The sequence below is a fragment of the Pipra filicauda genome, unplaced genomic scaffold (genome assembly GCF_003945595.2).
Source record: "Pipra filicauda isolate LSUMZ 115617 unplaced genomic scaffold, ASM394559v2 scaffold538_size336133_pilon, whole genome shotgun sequence".
In the NCBI taxonomy this organism is placed as follows: Eukaryota; Metazoa; Chordata; class Aves; order Passeriformes; family Pipridae; genus Pipra; species Pipra filicauda.
In genome coordinates this window covers 329,992-336,103 of record NW_024104685.1, presented here as the reverse complement: position 1 = coordinate 336,103, position 6,112 = coordinate 329,992, and the positions used below count along the sequence as shown (strand labels likewise).

The 6,112-nt window shown below is 35.8% G+C and overlaps 1 long non-coding RNA gene across 1 annotated transcript in view; it reads left to right on the top strand.

Moving 5' to 3' along the window:
• The first annotated feature begins 480 nt into the window (after positions 1–480).
• Positions 481–6,112, top strand: part of LOC120324447 — a 28,618-nt gene continuing 22,986 nt past the window's right edge. The window contains exon 1 of the long non-coding RNA XR_005565769.1: positions 481–543. This is a non-coding gene — a long non-coding RNA (uncharacterized LOC120324447). The remainder of the gene's footprint in view (positions 544–6,112) is intronic.

The window sequence follows — 6,112 nt, the reverse complement described above, 5'->3', positions numbered from 1 at the left end:
ATTGAGCTGCATTCTTACTTTTGAAAATAGATTCTATATCTGGAATATTTTCCTGCTCTTGAACATTTTTATTTTTTCCAAATCATCACAGAGGTCAGAAACCAAAGAAGCCTGTTGGTAAAGAATTTAGGATACAGGACCTCATTTTTAAGTGGATAATGAAAATTGAAAGCATACTCTTTTATCTTTCTTCTTTTTCCTTTCTTCTTTTTCCTTGAGGATCCTTATCAAGAGTATAAATGTGCAAAATAGAGCATCTAGTACAAAATGAGGGACAGTACTCACTACTAAATCTACCACTAGTTTCTGAGACATTGGGCTATTTAATTTACCTAATCAGCTGAAGCCTAAATAATCAGGAAACAAAATTAAATTCCTCAAGAGATATCAGCTCCTGAGTAAGAAATCCTGATGCAACCCTTCTTCTATCTGTAGGACCAAGGTGGAGGTGAAACAATTGCCTTAGAGGAGGGCAGAACTGGAGGATATGTAAAAGCCTACACCAACCTGAATCTCCAAGTAAACAGAGATGCTGCGTAAAAGGTGAGCAGTTTTCATTTCTTTCCATACTTTTGTTGGCTATGCTGCTTTTTTCAGGAAGAAATGCCTTAAAATGATCCAGGCTTGCCACTAAGTATTTATAAAAGAGAACTTCAAATTCTTAGTTAGTACATCTCTAACTATTTATACAGATCTTGCAGATACTTCATGAGTTTTTGTCTGAGAGTACCAGTAATAGAGTTTGTGAGCAGAGAAAGACATAAAAGAGTTTTGCTAGTCAGCCAACACATTTAATCATAACAGTTGACAATGGTGTTCATTATTGTAGTAGGGATCAGGTTATTAATAGTGAAGCAATATTAAGAAAAATTACAACTAAAGCCTTGTAGTGTGACATTCTTGTTAGCCTGGATGTTTCTTTGTATGTGGTTAACCTTTTGTAAGATCTCAGTCCTGAATCCTCAAGCTTTACTCGGACTATTACTTTTGTATTTAAGACTTCAAGAGTCTCCACCGAACTATTGGAGAGCCTTTGCTTCTTTAATACCTTGAGGTCACTAAAGAGAAAAAGCCATACACTTTTTCTCAAGAGATTTCTTTTAATTTAGTGAGAAAACAGGCGTTTTGGCAAAAGGTTCACAACATACTTAGTTAAGACAGAAGCATTTCACTAAAGCACATGACAAACCTCACAACACTAGTAAAATACAATCCATTGGTTTTAAGTTATCCACAAGAGGTTAAGGAAAGAATAAAGAAAAGAGTAAAGGAAAGTGATTAAGAGAAAAAACAGGAGTAAAGGGAGAGAAGAAACAGGAGTAAAGTACTGCCATGAGGCTTCTGACCTGGCCACTCCCCCAGTGGGGTGTTTTGACCCAACAACTAATCCAGTGAGATTTGAATGCAGTCTCTCACACCTCTGACCTTCAGAGGGTTGTGTCTTTATTTTGCTCAATTAACTTGCCATGTTGTCATTTGGACATCCTGTCATTCACCATCAGGAAGCTGGGCAGTACTTCACTCTGTCAGAAAGTGGCACCAGGGCTCTGAAAGGTTTCAACTCTATGTGACAGCCAGAGGTTTATTCTGTTAGCCTGTATAACAGCATATCTGCTGTGTGTTAATGAAGCTTTCTCATTAAGTGAATTCTCAAGTTCACAGCAAACAGTAAAAATCTTGGTTTTGAACTGTAGTACATCAAGATTTTGCTTAATCATGCTTCCTATTACAGCAGTGCTCTTATGTGCCATCAAGTCTCATAATTTAGAGCATCTGAGATTCTGGCCTTTCTCTTTGTTTTTCCAGTACTTACAAAAGAGAAGGTATTGCAGGATAGGTCCTTCCCAAACAATAATAGTAATAAAAAGGAATATGTATAGTTTTTGTTAGAAATTTGTTTGCTTCCCAAAAGAATCTTCATAATTTTCCTATAGATTTTTCTATAGGAAAATAGATTTCTATAGATTTCCTATAGAACCTGTTCTCCACTGATTCTGATATTCATTGTAATTTCTTTTTAAAATGGACACCTATTTTTCCTACCATGGGCACCACTGAACATGAAGGTTAAGCTCAAATACTGTTGGATGTTTCTTCACTGAAAGAGAAAGAATACCAAGAGAGTCAGTTTGGGCAATAACAAAGAGCAGAGGGGAAAAAAAAAAGCCCAGTTCTATGAAACTAAGTAGAGAAAGGAATTCAATATTTTTGATTAACATGGAAATCCAAAATACTTTTGGATTAAGGACCACTTAAATATTTGTTGTGTTATAGTACATTAAGGTTTTATGCTACTGCTCAGATGTTTTTTCTGGACACATCTTGCTAACATATGTAAAAGTGACAATTGATGTTGGCTAAGTATGTAATAGTCTGCCCAACTAGGAGTGAAACCCAAACAGCAGCTACTGAAAATGTAGAGGGGCAGATTAGTCTTCCTAAAGTTGTTTCTGGTTTTCTCTTGCTATGTATTTGTCTTGTCAGATGATTTTGTGTAAAGACAACATGAAAACATATAATTAATTAGATTTGGTTTTTTGCCTGAAGGGCTTTTGTAGAGATGGCTTAAAAGTCTACTATTCCTGAAGGTAGCAATTACATTAGAGTGGATAAACACAGTGGATAAAAGAAATAGATAAAATACAACTTTCGTTAATGCCACGTAGTATGCTATATAAAACTTATCATCTGGGCTTGTTGCTGAAAGGAAGATGTTTTACGCATTTCCAATGGGAAGAAAAGGTAGCATTTCTATAAAGACAGAACAAAAAATTGTTTGCTTTTTATTACCTCCGTTGCCACTGTTTTGTAATAGAGACAAAAACTTTGGATGTATTTGCAGTAAAAACCCTAAAGCACATAAGATGACAAACATAAAAATACAAGATTTTAATTTTAGGGCAACAGATAGAACAGAATTTTTAACAGAATTAATTCTTCAGAACTACTCTCTTGATAAAAGAAAAGTGAAAGGACACTTTTCATGTGCAAATGTATGGAAATTTATGTTTTCTCAAGGATCATTGTACTATATTTATGCTTTAAAAGAGAAACAGCTCACTTCTAAGGCCCAAACACAGAAATCCTTTGGTGCCATATTATGTATCTAAAAAGACACAGAATGGAGACACACAAATTTGGTAGTTGAATTTGTACTTGAAATGTGGAGTACTGCTAGGCCTCAAGGCAGAAGAGAAGAGGTAGTGTTGGGATGTCTGGAGTTTTATTCCCCAGATACCAAACAAGCGAATCTCACCGCATCTTGCAGGAGCTTCTGTCTTAGGAAAAGAATAAAATCTAGTCTTAAAAAACGCAATTAAGCTGTCTTCCTTGTTTTGGACTTTTTTTGATGGTGCTGTAGGAAAGGCACATGTTTCCTCAAGTATGTGTTTATCACTTCAGTCTGAGACACCACTGACATACAGTGAATTGAAGATATTTTTCTCCCTGGGGTGCTTGCAGATGATATGTAATGCTGTGATTTTCCTAGCAGCAGCTCGAATTGGCTTCTGCTTTAATTTTACCAAATATCTACAAACATTAGGATGGGAATTGTCTTACCTATATGTCTATAATGCTATTTGTATATTCAATTAAGGCAAAGAGCAGAAAAAACACAGTTATAGGCTACTGTATCTCAAATCCTAGATCCGTGGTTGCTCACGTTGGCTAGAATTTACAGAGCACAGCTGACATTCATTAATCCTGATGTTCTCTCTTCCTTAGTTCACTATTAAAGTGTCTTTCTCTGCATTCTAAAATATTAATTCTTTTTGTTTTCTGCTACTTATAAAAATTTATTTCATGAGCAATTGGTAGTGACTGTCTCTACTAGGAAAGAGAGTAGCTGCTCTCAAAACATTAATTGATTTGCAAGTTTAGTTGTCGAAAAAGACAACTAAAGAAAGGAAAATGCAGTAAAACTTCATTTTCAATTAAGACAGTACCTCCACGGCAGTGCTGTGAGCTGCTGTGCAAGACTCCTTCACATCTAGACTCTTAGAGATCAGGCACATCACAGAGGTAATGCCTTTGGTCCCTAAGGAAAGAGAAGAAGTCAACTGCAACATTGGATGACTCATTAGCAGAGATGACTGCAGGTCAGCCAGGATTCAAAGGCATGAATATCTGGGAATAAGAGAAAGAGAAAAAACCAGACTTTTGCATAGGCTCTCCCATGTTGTTCAGCACAGCTTTCTTTTGCTTTTATGATGAAAAGACACAGAAAATAAACAATCAGCCTTTCCAGTTACTATAGTTAAAAAAAAATAATTGTGTGCATAAAGAATTTTCTTTTGTGTATGCTTTGATACTTTTAGTGGCAGTTCCTGATGGGAAAAGACATCTTGGCGGTAGGTGGCAGCGCAGCTCTTTCATTGCAGAATTTGGGACAGCAGCATAAATCCATCATTTACAAAGCACAGCCTTTTCCAGATGCAGGCCTTAGGGCCTTATTCAGTCCTGCAATTCACTTCTTATTGCTAGGGATGTCTCATTAGGAGATTAACTGTTTAAAATGCAGTGCTAACGTGAAAGTTTTAATTGAGAAATCCTGTGCATTTTAAATTAATCTTAAGTACTTTTATCTAAAATGCCTGCTTCCTTTCCACAGCGCTTTGTGTTTGTAGCTACCTCACATTCTTTTGTGTCATATTAAAAAAACTTGAAATCAACAAACAATGCTTTTCATATTGCTGAAAATGCTTTAAAAAGTTGGTTTCAGAAGCCTCCTAAATCCTAAAGTACAGGGGTTGGTAATTGCAATGTGAGCTGAATGGTAGCAACGCTATAGGATATTGACAGACAGTTTGTATCTATGGAGAAAATACAGGGCAAAGGTTTCATCCTAACCACAGATTATGTTTCACGGATAAACGTGTTACGCATCAGGAAATTCGGAGAACAGCTAGGATTTGCAATTTGAAAGAAAAGCAGATAGTAACTTGGCCAAACATTTAGACTGAGATTTTCAAAGTGGCCTCGGGGATTTTGGAAACTGGAATGTTGGGCTGCTTATAAAATTCTCAGTGCTTAGGCCTATTTTCTTTTCTTTAAAGGGTTTGTACAGTTTTTAATTTGACCACATCATATACTCAAATTTATGGAATGATATATGATAGAAGGAATATATTGGAAGGTAAGGAAGAAACTAAAGTTGCAACTCTGCCAAGTTTTAAATTCTGTTCCAAATCTTACTTGATGTGACCATTTGGATTTTGTCTGCATACTTTTGTGGTTATTGTTGCTTTTAATGTCTTGATCTTTCTCAGAGGCACTGTACATACCATTTGGCTGTCTATTTTTTTCATCATCCCAGGCAGAGAGATGCACTTTCAGAGAGAGCACTTTTGGCAGAGCACTGCATGAATACCATTTCCAGATGATATTACTGGTCTGGCTGAACTCAAACATGGGAATCCCTGTGCTTGTTCTACATCGCCCAGTGTAGACATTGCTGAAAACTTGAAAGTAATTTTTGTTTTGTTTTGTTTTGTTTTGTTTTGTTTTGTTTCCCCTAAATACTTGGATAAAGAAGAGGCCAAAGAATTTAAATTATGCAGAGCAGTCACATAGCATGAGGCCATTAAAGGATGGAACTAGCCCATCGTGGTACAAAATTTGTGTGTATGTGTTTGTAGGTATCGTCACTTCTACAGATGCTGAACTAACATTAATAGGATTCAAAGATATCTATTTGGAAGAGTGGATATAATTATTTGAGCCTAATTCATTAGCCTCTTTAATTTTTATATAAATAATGTAGCATAGAAATTACTGTGTTCTTTATCAGGATTAGATTAAATGATGATAAGGATTTTTGGTATATATGTATCATCTATGAAAGCTAAATTTCACATTCATTTCTTGTGTGGAATGCTTTCAGGGTAAAGAATATGAGCCCACCCTTTGGCAGAGGAGACAGAGCAAATCTGCCAGTGCTGAGGTTTTCATGGTGCTTTAGCAGTTCATACTTAAATGTTCCATCTGATCTAGTCTCAGAAAACTCAGAGGAATATGTTAAAGAGCATGATTTGTGTCTTGCATTTGTGTTTACAGAGATATAAAAAACATAAACTTCGCTTCAAAATATAAATATTTTACAAATTATTAA